Source organism: Stegostoma tigrinum, unplaced genomic scaffold (assembly GCF_030684315.1).
Source record: "Stegostoma tigrinum isolate sSteTig4 unplaced genomic scaffold, sSteTig4.hap1 scaffold_342, whole genome shotgun sequence".
Taxonomy (NCBI): domain Eukaryota; kingdom Metazoa; phylum Chordata; class Chondrichthyes; order Orectolobiformes; family Stegostomatidae; genus Stegostoma; species Stegostoma tigrinum.
Window position 1 is genome coordinate 1 of NW_026728270.1, and position 20,000 is coordinate 20,000.

The 20,000-nt window shown below is 47.3% G+C and overlaps 1 long non-coding RNA gene across 1 annotated transcript; it reads left to right on the forward strand.

Moving 5' to 3' along the window:
• Positions 1-63: 63 nt before the first annotated feature.
• LOC132208269 (uncharacterized) lies at positions 64-4,172 on the forward strand. Its single transcript, XR_009444353.1, has 2 exons — positions 64-1,560; positions 1,670-4,172. It is a non-coding gene; the product is annotated as an uncharacterized LOC132208269 (long non-coding RNA).
• Positions 4,173-20,000: the final 15,828 nt, after the last annotated feature.

The window sequence follows — 20,000 nt, forward strand, 5'->3', positions numbered from 1 at the left end:
GTACCAAAGAAGATTTGGTGTATTGTGCTTGATGCTATTATACGCCAACCTGTGAAAACAGAACTCTACGACTGTGAGTGTTGAGTTCTGAGAGGGGGCTATCTTGTTTGAATGTACATTGCTAAGCTTAGGCCTATTTTCCCAACAGCAAAATTGGTAATCCAGCAAGAAATGGCTATTTCTCACATTTGTTGGCTGTAAGTGTCTGTTTAAAGTTTCCTTATATACAGGTGCTTAACCTGCTTTTACAGTTTGAACATTTATTATGCTAATGAAAATTTTTTGAATGGTTTCACCTCCAGTTTTCCTCTTTATACATATTTGGTATTTTTTCAGGGTAAGGACTATCTGCAAAATCTGAGATTGGGTTTTGAAAGACAGCAGCCTTTGTTTTGGAGAGATAATGGGAACTGCAGATGCTGGAGAATGCGAGATAACACCGTGTGGAACTGGACGAAGACAGCAGGCCAAGCATCATCTTAGGAGCACAAAAGCTGATGTTTCGGGCCGAGAACCACCTTCAGAAAATGGGGAGGGGGTGCGGGTTCTGGATTAAATAGGGAGAGAGGGGGAGGCGGATGGAAGATGGATGGAGGAGAAGGTAGGTGGAGAGGAGAGTATGGGTAGGGAGGCAGGGAGGGGATAGGTCAGTCTGGGGAGGCGGGACAGGTCAAGGGAGCGGGATGAGGGGAAATAGGGGTGCGGCATGAGGTGGGAGGGGGGATGGGTGAGAGGAAGAATAGGTTAGGGAGGCGGGGACGAGCTGGGCTGGTTTCGGGACTCAGTGGGAGGACAGGAGATTTGGAAGCTTGTGAAATCCACACTGATACCATTGGGCTGCAGGGTTCCCAAGCAGAATATGAGTTGCTGTTCCTGCAACCTTCGGGTGGCGTCATTATGGCACTGCAGGAGGCCCAGGTTGGACGTGTCCTCTCAGGAATGGGAGGGGGAGTTGAAATGGTTAGTGACTGGGAGGTGCAGTTGTTTATTGCAAACTGAGCGTAGGTGTTCTGAAAAGCGGTCCCCAAGCCTCTGCATTGTTTCCCCAATGTAGAGGAAGCCACAACGGGGACAGCGGATGTTTTGGATATTTCTTCAGCATTGATTTTCATTCAGAGTTGGTTCGATTTTGCTGAAGCAATAGACATAACTCACTATGACGTAGACAATGTCAGAGTTAATGTTTCGCGTCCTGTGACCCTTCCTCAGATCTCACTCTTCACTGATGCTGCCAGACCTGCTGAGCTTTTCCAGCAACTTCTGCTTTTGTTGCTGATTTACAGTGCCCACAGTTCTTTTGTTTTTTACAACACAGACAAAACTTGATCTCTGCAGGAAGCATGATGCTGCATTCTCCAACTTCCCTGGCCTTTTGTAATATAATATTGTCTTTTTAGGACAGAAGTGGCTTTTTTTTTGTTTTAACTTCTGCACATGCTTTCTATGCAGGTTAAAAGTCTACACCTTTTCAGTTCACTGCAGTGCTGCATAATGAAGACTTGGAACAATTTTTTTTATGAAGTAGAAAATCAGTGTGGTTTGTTTTCCAAAATGTGATGTGTAAGTGCAACACTTAACAGTGTGTTCATCAAACTATTGTTTCCTTTGATCTTTGTGTTGCAGAAATTTCTAGAATCATTTCATATATATTTTTCTTGATATATTTTAGCAGCTTTCCTGGAGCAAGTCTGTTTTCCTTCGGATGAGACGACTTTCAGACATACTCCCTTTATTATGAGATATAATTGGGGTAAAATGAGGAGGATTTTTATTCACTGAGACACACATGACTATATGTTTAAATCATTGGAAAATGCATTCTGTTAGGACTGTCATGTTATCTGGTGTTTGGACCAGGCTTTCCGATTAAATGCAAGTGATGAAGGATGCTAATGATGCCACATGTTATTACAAGAGGAAATGAACTTCCAAGTAAGGATTTTATGCCACATTTATACACAGCATGGACCACGCAGCATGGATGCAGTGACTGAGTGAAATGGGATGCAGTGGCTGTGGGAAATGGGATGCAGTGACGGAGTGAAATGGGATGCCGTGACAGAGTGAAATGGGATGCTCACAGCGAATTGCCCCCTCCATCCTGACCCTCTCGCAGCGACCTGACCCGCTCACACTGACTCGCCCCTGCAGTCCTGACCCGCTCACAGTGACTAGCCCCTGCAGTCCTGACCAGCTCACAGCGACTTCTCTCTGCAGTCCTGACCCACTCACAGCGACCTACCCCTCCGTGCTGACCCGCTCAGAGTTGCCCCTGCAGTCCTGACCCCCCTCACAGTGACCTGCCCCCTCACTCCTGACCCGCTCTGCATTGAGGAAACCAAGCGGAGGCTTGGGGACCGCTTTGCAGAACACCTCCGCTCGGTTCGCAACAAACAACTGCACCTCCCAGTCGCAAACCATTCTAACTCCCCCTCCCATTCCTTAGACGACATGTCCATCATGGGCCTCCTGCAGTGCCACAATAATGCCACCCGAAGGTTGCAAGGACAGCAACTCCTCATCCGCTTGGGAACCCTGCAACCCAATGGTATCAATGTGGACTTCACAAGCTTCAAAATCTCCCCCTCCCCAACTGCATCCCAAAACCAGCCCAGTTCTTCCCCTCCCGCTACTGCATCACAAAACCAGCCCAGCCTGTCTCCGCCTCCCTAACCTGTTGTTCCTCTCACCCATCCCTTCCTCCCACCTCAAGCCACACCTCCATTTCCGACCGACCACCTCATCCTGCCTCCTTGACTTGTCCGTCTTCCCTGGACTGACCTATCCCCTCCCTCCCTCCTCACCTGTACTCTCCTCTCTACCGATCTTGTTTTCTCTCCATCTTCGGTCCGCATCCCCCCCTCTCCCTATTTATTCCACTTCCCTCTCCCATCCCCCTCTCTGATGAAGGGTCTAGGCCTGAAATGTCAGCTTTTGTGCTCCTGAGATGCTGCTTGGCCTGCTGTGTTCATCCAGCTCCACACTTTGTTATTTTGGATTCTCCAGCATTTGCCATTATCAGTGGCCTTTCCTCTTTGTCAAAGTTTGTGCAAAAGCAACACGATATGGGGCGGCACGGTGGCTCAGTGATTAGCTCTGCAGCTTCACAGCACTGGGGACTCAGGCTCAATTCCAGCCTCAGGCAACTGTTTGTGTGGAATTTGCACCTTGACCCTGTGTCTGCGTGGGTTTCTTCCAGGTGCTCCGGTCTCCTCCCACAGTCCAAAGAGGTGCACGCTAGGTGGATTGGCCATGCTAAATTGCCCATAGTGTTCAGGGGCGTGGGTCTGGGTGGGATGCTCCAAGGTTTGGTGTGCAGTTGTTGGGCCAAAGGGCCTGTTTCCACACTGTAGGGAATCTAAACAATCCTGTTCCCACATCTCCATGTTATAACCCTGCTGCGCACTGCACACAGAGATGTTTGATAACAAAAGGATAACAATAATATTCAAACCCAGTGCTGGAGATGTATTTTAAATACACTGAGGCCAGTGTCGATCTCCAATTCAACTTTTATTTACAAATGAACTGTCTTCAACTTTAGCACTGCCTCATTCAGAGATAGTTGCCAGGGTGTCAGCATCTCTGACCCTCACACGACTTAGCTGTCAGTCAGGGCTCCCTGATTTGGGCTGTTAATGTGGACCAGTCAGGCAACTCATATTCTGTGAGGTTCAACTGGCCGACCTGGTCACAAACCAGTGCGGTGTGTTCATCGAAAATCAAACATGTACTAGAAAGGTACCATTACATACCAGTGCAAAGGAAGGCATGAGGCTAAACTGGGGAGGGAAGGGAACTGCTTATTGGGGGTGGCTCAGAGAGTGGAAGAAAATCGAATGGGAAGAAGACCATTTGAGACTGAGGGAGAGAGATGTAATTGCCTGAATGAGGCATTCCAATTGCGAAATGGATTTTTGTGTGTACACCCTGTTCAGTTTCCCCGATCTTAATCTGTCCTCCTCTTTAAATCATTCGTATCTGAAATTTCTGTATCATTTCCAAATGCTCTGTCTCTAATGTTATGCTGTTGGAATTGTTTGAACTGCAGAGATATCATTTATTTGCACAAATGTGTTCAGTGAAATGAGTTGCATGCTATATATGTATTATTCTTCCTGATTCTATTATACGCATACAAATTAAAGTTAGTTCCACTTTTGAACAACAAACTGCTTTTAGATGTATGATGTATCTCATTTGCCTGCCACTTAGTCTTGTTGATGAGTTGTGTTTCTGTTTTGTGAAGAAATTTGAATGAGCTGGAGCACTAATGGCAATGCCCAATGTGGTGATATTCCAACATTGCAGCTGGAAGGTGGGGCGGGGAGGGGGATGGGTTTCACAAGAACTGTTACAGAGGGAAATGGAGAGACAGGTGATGTCTGTGGCAGCACCGAGACAGTGAGGAGAATGAAATGCAGCCTGAAGGGGAATCTGGCTGCATTCTCCCAGGCACGGGCTGAATGGAAGAGGACAGAAAGGATTCGCTCAGAGGAAGAGTAGATGAGACTGGACTGATTATGAAACAGGCAATAATCATTGGCAAGTTACTGATAGGAGGGTGAATCAATCGGGCTCACTTTAAGACTGTTTACAGTTACCATATAGTTCCTGGGAGATGTGGAGATCAGGCCAGGCTCATACAGAAACGCTTCCCGGAGTAATTAACATGTAGACCCCACTGGGAAAGAGTGAGGGTTTGGCCGTCCTGCTACCACTGATGCACTGAAAGCTTGGGGCATAAGTGGGACGATGGGGCTGCTGCTGCCGAGGCACAGTCGGAAAGGACCACTGAGATTTTCCTGCTGAAGGTAAATGGGGGTCCATTCAGTCCTCGGACCCTCCCCGTGTCTCACATGTATGTAAATAGTTTTGTTGTATGTCTAAGAGAGGTCTTTGGTTTGTTGGGTGGAGCCAAAGTCCAATGCTTTATTTGTTTATTTGATATGCAGCTGGACAGAAGGCAACTGCAGTTGTGACATTGTACATATACAAAGAGATTTCTTGTGAAAAAGGTGGATTTTTCAAATCAGAAATGTGACTGGGAGGAGTGTGGATGAGCCCAGGCGCACTGTGGGTCTGGTTACGGTCACCATATTGTCACTAAGATGTGTGTATATGAGGCATGGCTGGCTGTGAGACTGTGAAAAATCACTAATTAATAGGAGTTTGTTTCTTCAATTATTTGTTGGATGTGTGTGTCACTGACTGGTGACTTCAGCCTTATCTTTTGCACTGATGTGCTGGGCTCTTCCATCATTGAGGATGGGGATATGTGTGGAGTCTTCACGTCCAATCAGTTGTTTAATTGTGCACCACAGTAAATGACGAGATGTGGCAGGACTGCAGAGCTCAGATTTGATCCATTGATGGTGGGGTCACTTTGCTGTGTCTATCACTTGCTGGCTATGCTGTTTGGCGGCTTCACCAGGTTTCTTTATTTATTCATTCACAGGACAAGGGCATCATAGAATAGAATCAGAGGATCCCTACAGTGTTTTGGTATTTCCAGGGGGTCCCGGGAGGGGCGGTGTGTCGGTATTTCCAGGGGGTCTCAGGGAGTATGTCAAGATTTACAGTGGGTCGCAGGGAGTTTGCCTGTACAGGGGTCTGGGTCTGTGTGTCAGGATTTGGAGGAGCTCCTGGGAAATGTGTCAGTGTTTAGAGGGGACCCTGGGAAATGTGTCATTATATACAGGGAGTCCCAGGGAGTTTCTCAGTACTGAAAGCGGGGACAAGGAATGTGTCAATATTTGCAGCTGGTCTCGGGGAATATATCAGTATTTACAAAGGGTCCTGGGGAGTGTGGCAGTTTTTTTAGGGGTTCTTTGGGACGGTGCCAGTATTTAAAGGGTGTCTAGGGAATGTGTCAGTATTTAGAGGGCTTCCCGAGGAGTGTGACAGAATTTACAGGGGTCCTGGTGATTGCATCAGTATTTGCAGGGTGTCCCAGGGAGAGTATCGGTAGTTACAGGGGGTGGAGTGTGTCAGTGTTTACGGGAGTTCCGGGCTGTGTATCGGTATTTACAGGGGGAATGGGGAATGTGTAATTATTTCCAGGGGGTCCTGGGAGTTTATCAGTGTTTACGGGGGTTCCGTGGAATGTGTCAGTGTTTAGGTGAAGTCCCAGGGAATGTGTTCGTGTTTAGAGGGGTCCCTGGGAAATGTGTCCGTATTTACATGCAGCCCCAGGGAGTTTCTCAGTATTTACAGCGGATTCCAGGGAATGTGACAGTAGTTACAGTGTGTCGTGAGGTGTGTGTCGGTATTTACGGGATATCCCAGTATTTGTGGTTAGTTGCGTAGAGTGTGTCTATACGTACAAAGGTCCGGGTATGTGTGTCAGTATACAGAGGAGGCCGAGGGAATTTTTCAGTGTTTAAAGCGGGCCCTGGGAAATGTGTCAGCGTTTACAGAGGGTCCCTGGGAGTGTGGTGGCATTTTCAGGGATTCTCCGGTACTATGTCAGTATTTACAGGGAGTGCTGCGGAGCGTGTCAGAATTTATAGGGGCTCGGTGCATACTGACACACTCCCCTGGAATCCCTGTAAACACTGGCACACTCCCTGGGACCACCTTGAAATACTGTAGCTCTCCCTAACACCCGCTGAAAAAACAAAGTCCACGGGCCCCCCTGTAACGACTGACGCTCTCCCCAAGTCTCCCTGTCAATCTTGACACAATCCCTGAGACGCCCTGTAAATACTGACCCTCCATGGGACCGCCTGTAACTACTGACACACTCCCGGGAGCACCTGTAAATAATTTCAAATTCCCCGGAACACCCTGTAAATACTGACACTCTCACCAAGAGCCCCTGTCAATACTGACACAGTCCCTGAACCCCTGTAGGTCGCGGGAATTTTTCAGTATTTAAAGGGGGCCCCGGGAAATGCGTCAGTCTTTGCAGAGGGTCCCAGGGACTGTCAGTATTTTCAGGATTTGCTGGGACTGTGTCAATATTTACAGGGGGTCCCACGGAGTGTGTCAGTTTTACAGGTGATTTCAGGGGCTTCGTCAGTATTTCCAGGGGGTCACACAGATGTGGCAATATTCACAGTGTGTCCCCGGGGACTCTGTTGGTCTTGACAGGGGATTGCCAGGTCGTGTGTCAATATTTACAGGGTGTCACAGGTTGTGTGTGTGTGTCAATATTTACAGGGTGCCCCTGTGTGTGTGTGTCAATATTTACAGGGTGCCCCTGTGTGTGTGTGTGTGTGTGTGTGTGTGTGTGTGTGTGTGTGTGTGTGTGTGTGGGTATTTACAAAGAGTCCCTGGGGAGTGTGTCAGTGTTCATTGTGAGTCCAGGAGAGACTGTGAGTATTTATAGGACGTCCAGGGAGACTGTCAGTCTTTACAGGGGGTCGTCAGGAGTTTGTCAGAGGGTGAACGCTGAGGCAGTGCCTCATTATGCAGGTGTCAGAATTCAGATAGTGTCCCTTGATGAGAGGGTCAGTACTGAGGTATTGCAGCTCTGTGAGCAGGTCAGTTCTTAACCAGTGTCTCGTTGTCAAGTGGTCCGTGCTGAGGCAGTGACAGTATCAGGACTGAGATATTGAAGCGCTGTCTGAGCATCAGGGGTTAGGGAGTGCCTCATTGTCACAGGGTCAAAAATGTGGGAGTGCGTTATTGTCAAAGGGTCAGTGCTGAGGGAGTGCTGCCATTTAAGGGGGACAGAATTAAGGAAGTTGTTCACATTTCAAGGGCCAGTACTGAAATAGTTTTGCACTGGGAGGTCAGTGTGGAGGGAGGGCCTCAGAAGCAGTGGGTCAGTATGACGGTTTCCCTTATTGTCAGGGGGGCAGTTCTGAGGCACTGACCCGTTGTCAGAGGGTCAGTACTGAGGTATTGAAACACTGTCAGAGCATAAGGGCTGAGGTGTTACAGGTCTATGAGAGGTCAGTCCTACGGGAGTGCCTCATTATCAGAGGTCCAGTCCTGAGGGAGTGCACAATCGTCAGACTGTCAGGACTGAGGGAATGCCTGATTGTTCAAAGGGTCAGTACACAAGGAATGTCTCAATGTAATGTATGATTAGAGATGCAGTGCTGAAGGAGTGCCTCATTCTCAGTGTCAGTTCTGAGGCAGGGTCACATTGCTGGAGGGTTGTTCTGACTTAGTGCATAAGTAACAGAGGGTCAATACTGAGGCAGTATCTCATTTTAGGGGCTGAGAATTCATGGGTGCTACATAATTAGGAGGTTAGCCCCGAGGTATTGTAGCTCAGGTGCGGTCATAAGTGAGGGGGGAGTGCAACATTGTCAGGGGTCAATTCTGAGGTGTCAGAAAAAGTCCTCCCAGAAACATCAGCAGGACTTGACAAAATCTGTACAATACTGAAAAATTACCTCTGTGAGAAGTTAGTACTTTGTCAGTAGTGAGGAATTGTGGCATTGTCACTGTGTTGGTCTGAGAAAGTGCCTCTTTATGAGAGGGTCAGAATTGATGGGAGTGCTACATGATTAGATGCTCAGGACTAACAGATTGCAGGACTGTCGGCGGGTCAGATCTGTGGGAGTGATCATTGTGAGATGGTCGCTGATATTCAACCCTAAAACACAGAGCGCCCTGTAAATAACTCCTTAAAAAAGGCCCCTTTAACTAAACCCGAAAACAGAGCCCCCGTATCGAAGTCCGAACACACAGAACCCACGAAATTACCCCTAAAACACGAAACTCACTGTGAATAAACCCCAAACACAGATGCCCCTGTAAATGAACACTAAACAATAGAGCCTCCTAAAACAAACAGCAACCCGTGAAATAAAGCCTAAAACACAGGAACCCCAGTTTATAAACCCTGACATTCAGAGCCCCCTGTAGATAAACACTAAAAAAAAGTAAAAACTAAAAGGAACTGTGGATACCGTAAAATCAGGAACAAAAACAAAATTGCTGGAAAAGCTCAGCCCTCACGCTCGCCCAATCCGGCACTCACCAGAACCTCAGGCCCAAACAACACCAAGCTTCAGCCGCACTCATCGCCCTCACACACGGAGCCGCCTGCACAGAGGCCCTCAAACACCTGTCTATCATCCGTAAAAAGCGGGCTTCACTGTAAATAACCCCAAAACACAGAGTCCTGTTTAAACAAACTTCTACAATATCAACTTCACCCCCTGTAATTATACGCTCAACTACAGAGACCCCTTTAAACGAACACGAACACATATCCCCCAGGAAGTAAAAGGTGAAATACCGGGCTCCTTCGAAACAAAGCCGAAGGCACAGAGCACCTGTCAATACACCCCAACATCGAGCCGACCTGTATATTATCCGTAAAACAGGGCCCCTTACAAATAAACCCTAAAAGACAGAGCTGGCTGTAAGTAAAGAGCCCCTTGTAAATAAATACCAAAGCACTCAGTAAAAACCGGAAGAACTGCGGATGCTGCAAATCAGGGAAATATCCAAAGTTGCTGGAAGAGCTCAGCAAGTCTGACAGCATCTGTGAGGGAAAAGAAAGAGTTAACGTTTTGGGTCAGGTGATCCTTCCTCTGAACCTCTGGCTGGCGCGTCTTCAGTCATGCAGGGTCAATTGCTTTAAAATATCCTTTTTCTGTGAGGCTCTATAACATTATAATAGAAAAACATCAGAACTAAGCAGGAGTAGGCCATCCGGCCCCTCGAGACTGCCCCGCTGTTCAATAAGATCCTGGCTGATCTTTTTGAGACTCAGCTCCACTCACCCACTCGCTCACCATCAACCTAAATTCCTTTCATGTTCATAACGTGATCTGGTCTTGCCTTAAACACATTCAGCGAGGTAGTTTCAACTGCTTCACTGGGCAGGGTATTCCACAGATTGACAACCCTTTGGGTGAAGAAGTTCCTCCTGTCCTCAGTCTGACATCTGCTTCCTTTTATTTTGAGCTATACCCACCTCGTCCTCGTTTCACCTGCCAGTGGAAACAACCTCCCTGTCTCCACCTTATCTATTCCCTTCATAATCTTGTATGTTTCTATAAACTCTCCCCTCATTCTTCTGAATTCCAATGAGTATCATCCCAACCAACTCAGTCTCTCCTCATATTCCAACCCTCTCAAGTCTAGAATCAACCAAGTCAGTCTCCTCTGTGCCCCCTCCAGTGAGAGTATATCCCTTCTCAAGTCAGGAGACCAAAACTGCACACAGTAGTCCAGGTGAGGCTTCATCAGGACCCTATACAGCTGCAGCATAGCCTCCCTGTTTTTAAACTCCATCCTTCTCGCAATGACAGACAAAATTCTATTTGCCTTTATAATTACCTGCTACAATGTTACTTTTAGCGATTCCTGCACAACGACACCCAAGTCACTTTGCACAGTAACATGCTGCAATTTTTTTACCATTTGAACCATAGCCTACTTTGTTGTTATTCCTATCAAAATGGATGACCTCACATTTATTGACATTGAACTCCATCTGCCAGACCATTGCCCACTCACTTAGACTGTATGACCATCTGCAGGCCTTCAGTTCTTCTGCACACTTTGCTCTACCGCTCAGCTTAGTGTCATCTGCAAATGTTGACACACCACACTTCATCCCCGACTATAAATCATCTGTATCAATTGTAAACAATTGCAGTCCCAACACTGATCCCTGAGACACACTACTAGCCACTGACCGCCAGCCAGATAAACACCCATTTACCCCTACTCTTTCACTATGAAAGGGAGACTGAATTAAAATGCTCCTTCCACCCCATTTACAGCCCTTTCACAGTTTTAATCCTCACGGCTTTATTTTGCCGACAGCTGCAAAACGTGGCTCTACATCAGTGTCTATCCCTGAGTACATGTTAATTTTCTAACCTATTCAGAACAATACCATCGTGTCATCGTTTGAAGAAGCATAACATTAATCAGCCCTCAGCAACCGTCTCCCAGGACTTGAACAGCTTGCAGGATATCAAACAAGTTTTCTGCATTAGCAGAGATAGTAGGAACAGCAGATGCTGGAGAATCTGAGATAACAAGGTGTAGAGGTGGATGAACACAGCAGGTCAAGCATCAGAGGAGCAGGAAGATTGATGTTTCAGGCCTAGATGCTTCTTCAGAAATTGGGAAGGGGAAGGAGGTTCTGAGATAACGAGGGAGAGACGGGGAGATGGATAGAAGATGCATAGAGGAGAAGGTAGGTGGAGAGGAGACAGACAGGTCAAAGAGGTGGGGATGGAGCCAGTAAAGGTGAGTGTAGATGGGGATGTAGGATGGAGCTGGGTCAGTCCAGGGAGGATGGACAGGTCAAGGGAGCGGGATGAGGTTAGTAGGTAGGAGACGGAGGTTGGGGCTTGAGGTAGGAAGAAGGACAAGGGTAGGGAGACAAGGGCGAGCTGGGCTGGTTTTGGGATGCGGTAGCGGGAGGAGAGATTTTGAAGCTTATGAAGCCCACATTGACACCATTGGGCCGCAGGGTTCCCAAGCGGAATATGAGATGCTGTTCCTGCGACCTTCGGGTGACATCGTTGTGGCACTGCAGGAGGCTCAAGATGGACATGTCGTCTGAGGAATGGGAGGGGGAGTTGAAACAGTTCGCAACTGGGAGGCGCATTTGTTGAGTGCGAACCAAGTGTAGGTATTCTGCAAAGCGGTCCCCAAGCCTCCACTTGGTTTCCTCAATGTAGAGGATGCCACAACGCGAATGGTGGATGCAGTATACCACATTGGCAGATGTGCAGGTGAACATCTGCTTGAGGTGGAAAGTGTTCCTCGGGCCTGGGATGGGGAGTGAGGGGAGTGGTGTAGGAGCAGGTGTAGCACTTCTTGCAGTTGCAGGGAAAAATGTGCCAGGTGTATTGGGGCTGGAGGGGAGTGCGGAGCAGACAAGGCAGTCACAGAGACAGTGGTCCCTCCAGAAAGCAGATAAGGGTGGGGAGGGAGAAATGTCTTTGGTGGAGTCGGATTGCAGATGATGGTTGGAGGATGATACGTTAGATCCAGAGGTTGGTGGCGTGGTACATGAGGATGAGGAGGATTGTGTTTTGGTTGTTATTGCAGAGAAGGGGCATGAATTACGGGAAATGTGGGAGACACGGTCAAGGGCGTTCTCGACCACTGTGGGGGTCGGGGGGAGGATTTGCGGTCCTTGAAATATGAGGAAACCTGAGATGTATTGGAGTGGAATGCCCTCATCCTGGGAGCAGGTGTGGTGGAGGTGAAGGAATTGAGAACAGGGGGTGTTATTTTTGCAGGAAGGTGGGTGGGAGGAGATGTATTCTAGGTAGCTGTGGGAGTCGGTGAAATCGATATCAGTTTCGAGGTGGTTGCCGGAGATGGGAACAGAGAGGTCCAGGAAGGTGAGACAGGTATTAGAAATAGTCCAGGTGAACAGGTATTAGAAATAGTCCAGGTGAACTTCTGGTTGGAGTGGAAGGTGTTGGTGAAGTGGATGAACTGTTCAAGCTCCTGGTGGGAGCACGAGGCGGCGCCGATACAGTCGTTAATGTTATGGAGGAAGAGGTGGGTTTCGGGCCAGTGTTACTTCGGAAGAGGGACTGTTCCATGCAACCTACAAAAAGGCAGGCACAGCTTGGGCCCATGCGATGTTTCTTCTGACTGCAGTCCCCTGGCGGCCCGCCCGTGGTGGTGCTCATCTTTGCTGCGATCTGCCGGCTCGGTCCCCGAAAGGCAGCATCGGTTCCCCATCCCCGCCCTCCCGACAAACCAACCCTTTAAAGGCGGAAGGCACCCACCCCCTTATCATAAAGGTCAGGTTGCGGGGTGGGGGGGGCACGGCGAGAGGGTGCCAGAGGCTGCATTTATTTTGGCGCATCCCTAATCTGGGGGTTATCCAGCACCCCCGCGCCCCCAGAAATAGGGATTATGGATGCACACCGCTAATTTTGGATTCCTCTTTAGAATAAAAAGTAGAGGGGGAGTGTGAATAGGGTTTTGGGATGGGGGATGGGATAGGGTGTGGGGGTGGGGGTGTAGGTCGAGTTGGGGGAGAGGGGGAAGAAGGTGCCCCTCTCCTTCCATTGAAGGGTGCGTACCCACAATTTGGCGCCTTCGGCTCTTTCCTGTTCTGGTTAGGGTTAGGCCGATGGTGAAGGTTAGGGTTTGGGCTGAGGTTAGGGTGAGGGCTGATGCCTGGCACTCCCTCCATACTGACCCTCGAATATCTATGTACACCTAAAACACAGAGTTTCCGGTAAATATGCCCTAAAACACAGAGTACCGTGTAAATCAGCCCAAAATGGAGAGGGCCCTGAAGATAAGCCCTGTAACGCTGAGTTCACTGTAAATAAACCCTAAAACACAGATCACTGTAAACAAACCCAAAGACACAGAAAACCCTGTAAATAAACCATGAAATACAGAAAACCCTGTGAATAAACTCTAAAAACACAGATCTCACTGTAAATAAACCCTAAACACAGATCTCACTACCGACAAACCCTCAATCAGAGAGCTCCCTGTGGATAAACCCTAACACAAAGCTAGCTGTAAATAAACTCTAAAACACAGTGCCCTCTGTAAACAAGCTCTCAATCAGAGCTCACTGTAAATATTCCCGAAGACACGGAGATCACTGTAAAAAAGAAACTCAGAACAAAGAGCCGCTCGTAAATTTTCCTAAAACACAGAGTGCCTTGTAAAAAGCCCGAAAACACAGAACCTCCTGTAAATAAAACCTAGAACACAGAACCTTCTGTAAATAAACTATTAAACACAGAAACAAAGGTGCTGGAAAAGCTCAGCAGGTCTGGCAGCATCTGTGGAGGAGTAAAATGAGTTAACTTTTCGAGCCTGGGTACCCTTCCATTCTGAGGAAGGGTTGCTGGACCTGAAAAGTTAACTCGTTTTTCTCCTCCACAGATGCTGCCAGACCTGCTGAGCTTTTCCAGCAACTTTGTTTTTGTTCCTGATTTACAGCATCCACAGTTCTTTTGGTTCTTATTAAACACGGAACCCACATTAGATAAAACCTAAAGCACAGAGCTCAAGTACATAAAGTACATAACCATAAACGCACAGCCCCCAGTAAATAAGATTTAGGGCTGAGGCTAGGCTTCATGTTTATGCAAGTGTGAACATTAGGGCTGAGGCTAGGCTTAGGTTTAAAGCTGGTGTTATCTCTGAGGGTAGCGTAGAAGAAAGCAGCTTTGCATTCCCAGAGACAGAGCTGAGGGAGAGCATTTGTGTATTCCATAGGAGGCACGGGAACCATTGTAACCTTAACAGATCAAATTATATGACAGATTAGTTTACAGTTAAAGATCATTGTGACTGTGGTCACAAGGTGAAGAGCTGGATGAACGCAGCAGGAAAAGCAGCACCAGAGGAGCAGGAAAGCTGACGTTTCGGGCCGAGAGCCTTCTTCAGAAATGGGGGAGGGGAAGGGGGTTGTGAAATAAATAGGGAGAGAGGAGAGGCCGATAGAAGGCGGATAGAGGAGAAATTAAGTGGGAGGACGGGATAGGTGGGAGGAAGGACAGGTTAGGGAGGCAGGGACCAGCTGGGCTGGTTTTGGAATGCGGTCAGGGGAGGGGAGATTTTGAAGTTTGTCAAGTCACATTGACACCAGTGGGGTACAGGGTCCCTAACCTGTCATTCCTCCCACCTCAAAACCCAGCCCCATCTCCTACCTACTAACCTCATCCTGCCCCCTTGGCCTGTCCATCCTCCCTGGACTGACCTATCTCCTCCCTAACTCCCACCTGCATTCACCTTTACTGGCTCCATCCCTGCCTCTTTGGCTTGTCTGTCTCCTTTCCAACAATCTTCTCCTCTGTCCATTTTCTGTCTGCCTCCCCCCTCTCCCTATTTATTTCAGATCCCCCTCCCCCTACCATTTCTGAAGAAGGGTCTCGCCCAAAACGCCAGCCTTACTGCTCCTTTGCTGCTGCTTGGCCTGCTGTGTTTATCCAGCTCTACACCTTGTTAACCCTGTAAATATGCTCTCAAGCACAGACACCCCTTTAAATAAATCCTAAGAAGGGTCATTCAGGAAATAAAATGTAAAAGAAACCATAAAAGCCAGAGTCCCTGTAAATAAAGTGTAAAACATAGAGCTCCAAGTAAATAAATCCTGAAACACAGTGCCCCCAGCAAATCCTCCCTTCAACTAAGCCTCCTGCAAATAAACTCGCAGAGGCGACTGCAAACAAACCCCAAAACACAGGACATCCAGTTAATAAAGCCTAAAACAGAAGGCCCACTGTAAATCAACATGAAAAAACACAGCTCCCACTGCAGCACTGCGAATTAGTCGGATTGAGTTAGTACCTCAGTCAGCAAGTCAGTTCTGAGGCAGGGCCTCTTTGTCAAAGAGTCAGATTTGAGGGAGTACCATTGGATGATGGTTATTGCAGCACTGTGAGAGTACTGGAGTGAGAGAGCACCTCACTGTCAGAGGGTCAGTACTGAGGGGGTACCTCACTGTCAGAGAATCAGTACTGAGGGAGTACCTCACTGTCAGACGGTCAGTACTGAGGGAGTACCTCACTGTCAGAGAATCAGTACTGAGGGAGTACCTCACTGTCAGAGGGTCACACTGAGGGAGAACCTCACTGTCAGAGGGTCAGTACTGAGGGAGAACCTCACTGTCAGAGGGTCAGTTCTGAGGGAGAACCTCACTGTCAGAGGGTCAGTACTGATGGAGGACCTCACTGTCAGAGAATCAGTACTGAGGGAGTACCTCACTGTCAGAGGGTCACACTGAGGGAGAACCTCACTGTCAGAGGGTCAGTACTGAGGGAGAACCTCACTGTCAGAGGGTCAGTACTGAGGGAGAACCTCACTGTCAGAGGGTCAGTACTGATGGAGGACCTCACTGTCAGAGAATCAGTACTGTTGTCATGTTCGTTTTCGGAGACCCTCACGGATTTGTTGCAATAACAAGACACTGACCTGTTTAGAAAAACACGAATCCTTTTATTACCAAGCAAGTACAAGCTGTGGAGAATCACAGCACTTAACCCGGCACAGAGCGCAGAGTCTCGCAGGTAATTCTCCCCGAGCAGCGGACAGTCCCCGCTCTTCAAACTTTACAAAATACATGATACATAAAATAATTACACATTTTACAATGACATGATACATAAAACAATTACTACAACAGACAAAGACAGGATACCAAACAATTATTATATCAAGAACATAAAAGACCAGGATATAGTCCCGAAGATAATAAAACGTGAGGCTGGATGAACACAGCACATCTCAGGATGCTGCTGGACTTGCTGTGTTCGTCCAGCCTCGCATTTTATTATCTTGGATTCTCCAGCATCTGCAGTTCCAATTTTCACAGGATATAGTATCGATTGCTCTTGAAGTGGCTGCTGATGGCATGAGGCGATTTCAAGTAGTTATCCGGACAGATTGTTCCAGCCAGCCAGACACACTGGCAACTTGAAATCACAAATTCAGTGCCCTGGCCCCTTTGTCAGCGACAGAAATTGCATGCTTTAGAAGTATCACACCTTTACAAATGTTCCCCACCGAACCCTATTTGACACAGTTTAATTCTAATTGTATTCAGTCAGGAAGCTTAAGACAGTGTCTGCATACCGATGTGTGGGAAGACAAAGAGTTACAAAAGTTTTACACTGAATTCCTAGCTGGGCAGGAAGCTTCAGGGCAGTGCCTGCATCCCTGTGCGTAGGCAGATGAAAGACTTTAATTTGTAGAAGTATCGAAATCAATGGGATGTTATACAATAACATCTCATTGTGAGAGTACCTCATCGTCAGAGGGTCAGTACCGTAGACGTGCAGTGTTGTCTGACGGCCAATCGGGTCAGGATTGAGGGCTATTACAGGGACAGGACTGAGGTATTTGAAATAGGGCAATGACTGGTGTGGATCCTTTTTATTTTTTAAAAATTAGACGACACCAGAAAGATTATCAACCCGATGTGATGTGATTGGGCTGACAATCAGTTGATGACAGCAGAAAGGTCAGTGGCCTGATTACCGCGGCCGGGACTTGAGATTTCACTATTGCCGACCTTCTCATTCTTCTCGCTCAATTTCACGGAAGAGCTGTTTTGAGAGAGAGTCGGAACTTTCTGAAAGTGATCGCGGGCCCTAGTCAATATGTATCTAACAGAGAAACAGGTAAAGCAGAAACTTGTTTGATGTCCCGCCAGCTATTCAAGTCCTGGGAGACGTTTGTTGAGGGCTGATTAATATTATAATTATTCATAGTTTCGGGTGACACGATGGATGGGAAGATATTGTTCTGAATAGATTAGAAAATTAACACATAGTCAGGGATTGACTCTGATGTAGACACAGGTTTGGACACTGTCAGCAACACGAGTTCAAACTGTGAAAAGGCAGTAATGCGTGGAAGGAACATTTTAATTTATAGTCTCCCTTTATTAGTGAAAAGTATGGCAAGATCGCAATTTTATGAATGAATGAATGAAATGCGCTAACAGTAAACAGAGGACCCTAGTGAGTGGCCAGTAAAGTTATGAATGAATGAGAGCGCGATAGTGGTCACATGGAGCGCTGTGGGCGCATCGGTCAAGAGGACCTGTAGTGCAACAGTAAAGAGGCTTGTGATATGTCACACAAAAACCACACAAAAGGATATTTGAAGGCGATTGGCCCTGTATCACTAAAGACACACCAGCCAGCCTCCGGAAGCCTTGTTGAGTGCTAACCGATATGAGTAAACAGGGCAGACCACAGGATATTCAGGGGCAAAGATTACAAGATTAACAAGTGACCACTTTTCTGAAGAAGGGTCTAGGCCCGAACCATCAGCCTTCCTGCTGCTTGGCCTGCTGTGTTCATCCGGCTCGACACCTTGTTCTCTCAGACCACGTGAGCGAACGAGTTTGGCGTGTTTGAGTCTGACTGGTAAATATGTGATACACAACCATTTGATGTTACTGACTGCCTGGTGAATTGAAAACTGAAATAACTGCGGATGCTGCAAATCAGGAACAAAAACAAAGTTTCTAGGAAAGCCCAGCAGAACTGAGGGAGGTTCTGTGGAAGGGTCACCGAACCGGAACCGGTTTGCTCTGTTTTTCCGCTGACAAATGCTGCCAGACCTGCTGAGCTTTTGCAGCAACTTTGTATTTGTTTTCTGATTTGCAACATCCGCAGTTCTTTGGGTTTTTACTCAGTGTTTTAGAGTTTATTTACAGGGCGCTCTTTATTTATCGCGAGCTCTGTCTTTTAGGGTTTATTTGTGAAGGGCCCTGTCTTACAGATAGTTTACAGGTCGGCTCAGTATTCGGGTGCATGAAGAGGTGCGCTGTGTTTTCGGCTTTATTCAGCCCTGTCTTTTCCTGTCTACTTCCTGGGGGATGTGTGTTCGAGTTCATTTTAAAGGGGTCTGAGTATTTGAGTGTACAGTCGTAGGGGGCTCTGTGTTTTACACTGTCCTGTATGTTTTTGACTTAATTTACAGGGTAGATCTGTGCTTTATGGCTTATTTACCGGGGGCTCTGTGTTGCAGTGCTTCGACACTGGCGGGGTGGGGGGGGTCTCTGTTTTAGAGTTTATTTCCATTGAGGCCTGTGTTTTCGGGTTATTTACAAAGAGCTCTGTGATTTAAGGTTTACATAGAAAGGCTGTATTCTAAGGTTTATTTACAGAAGGCTCTCTGCTTTAGGGTTTATTTACAGTGAGCAGTGTAGTTTAGGACTTATTTCCAGTGAGCTCTGGGCTTTAGCATTTATTTACAGGAGGATCTTCATTTCATGGTTTTGTTTCAGTTGGATCTTTGTTTCAGGGTTTTTTTTAAACAATGGGCTCTGTGTCTTATTTATAGTGCCATCTGCGTTTTTGAGTTTATTTCCAGGAGGCTCTCTGTTTTAGCGTTTGTTTGCAGGATCCTCTGTGTTTTAAGATTTAATTTACTGTTTATTGGCATGGGTACTCTCTGTTTGAGGCACTGACTGAGTACTGGCCTTCTGACAATGTGGTACTCATTCAGATCTGACCCTCCAGCAATGAGGTACTGTGTCAGAACTGATCCACTGACAGTAAAGCACTGCCCCCTCAGTTCTGACCCTCTGACAGAGCTGCAATCGTTCAGGACTGAACTTCTGATCATGTTGTACTCCATCAACTCTGAACCCAATGCATTGAGGTACTGACTCAGTATTTACTGTGTGCAACTAATATACTCACTCAGAACTAACCCTCTAGCAATGTGAGCCTGCTTCAGAACTAACCGTGTAACAATGAGGCACTGACCTCAGCACCAAATCTCTAATTACGTGGTTCTCTTCAGTTTTGAGGCACTCCTTCCGTACTGACCCACGAACAATGCGGCACACACTCAAGAATGATCCTTCAATGAGGTATCACCTTATAACAGATCTACTGACATCAAGGCCCTCTCTTTGGACTGTGTCTGATAATGAGGCACTGACTTGGTTCTGACCCTCTGACAATGAGGCATTCTGTCAAGTCTTAGTGCATTAAAATGAGGCACCCTCTGACTGATCTGAAATGCCTCAGTATAGACCCTCTGACTGATCTGAAACACCACTTCTTAGACCCTCTAAATGACAATCTTTTAATTCTGACACCATTACAGTGAGGGTCTGCCTTGGTGCTGACACTCTGTCAGAGACGTTGCCTCAGAACTGAGCTGCTGACAATTAGCCAGTGCCTTAGGTACTGATGAGTGAATGAAAAGGCCCGCTCTCAGCACTGACACTGCAGCAATGAGGTATTGCCACAGAACGAACCCACAAAGGGCTCATAATTGAGGGAGTGCCTACTGATTGAAGGGTGCGGATTGAGGTGTTGCAGAACTGTCAGAGGGTCAGAACTGAGGTATTGCATCATTGTCAGATGGTCCATTCTGAGGCAGTGCCTCAGTATCAGAATTGAGGGTATGCATGTGTTTAACTCATCAGGAATGAGCTTTATGCAGCTCTATCAGAGAGTCAGCACTGACTGCCTGCCTCATTCTCATAGGATCAACACTGATTTTTTTGAAGCACTGTTAGATCTTCAGTACTGAGTGGGTCAGAACTGAGGGAGTGCATTGCTGTCAGAGGCAGTGCCTCATTATGCAGGTGTCAGAATTCAAGG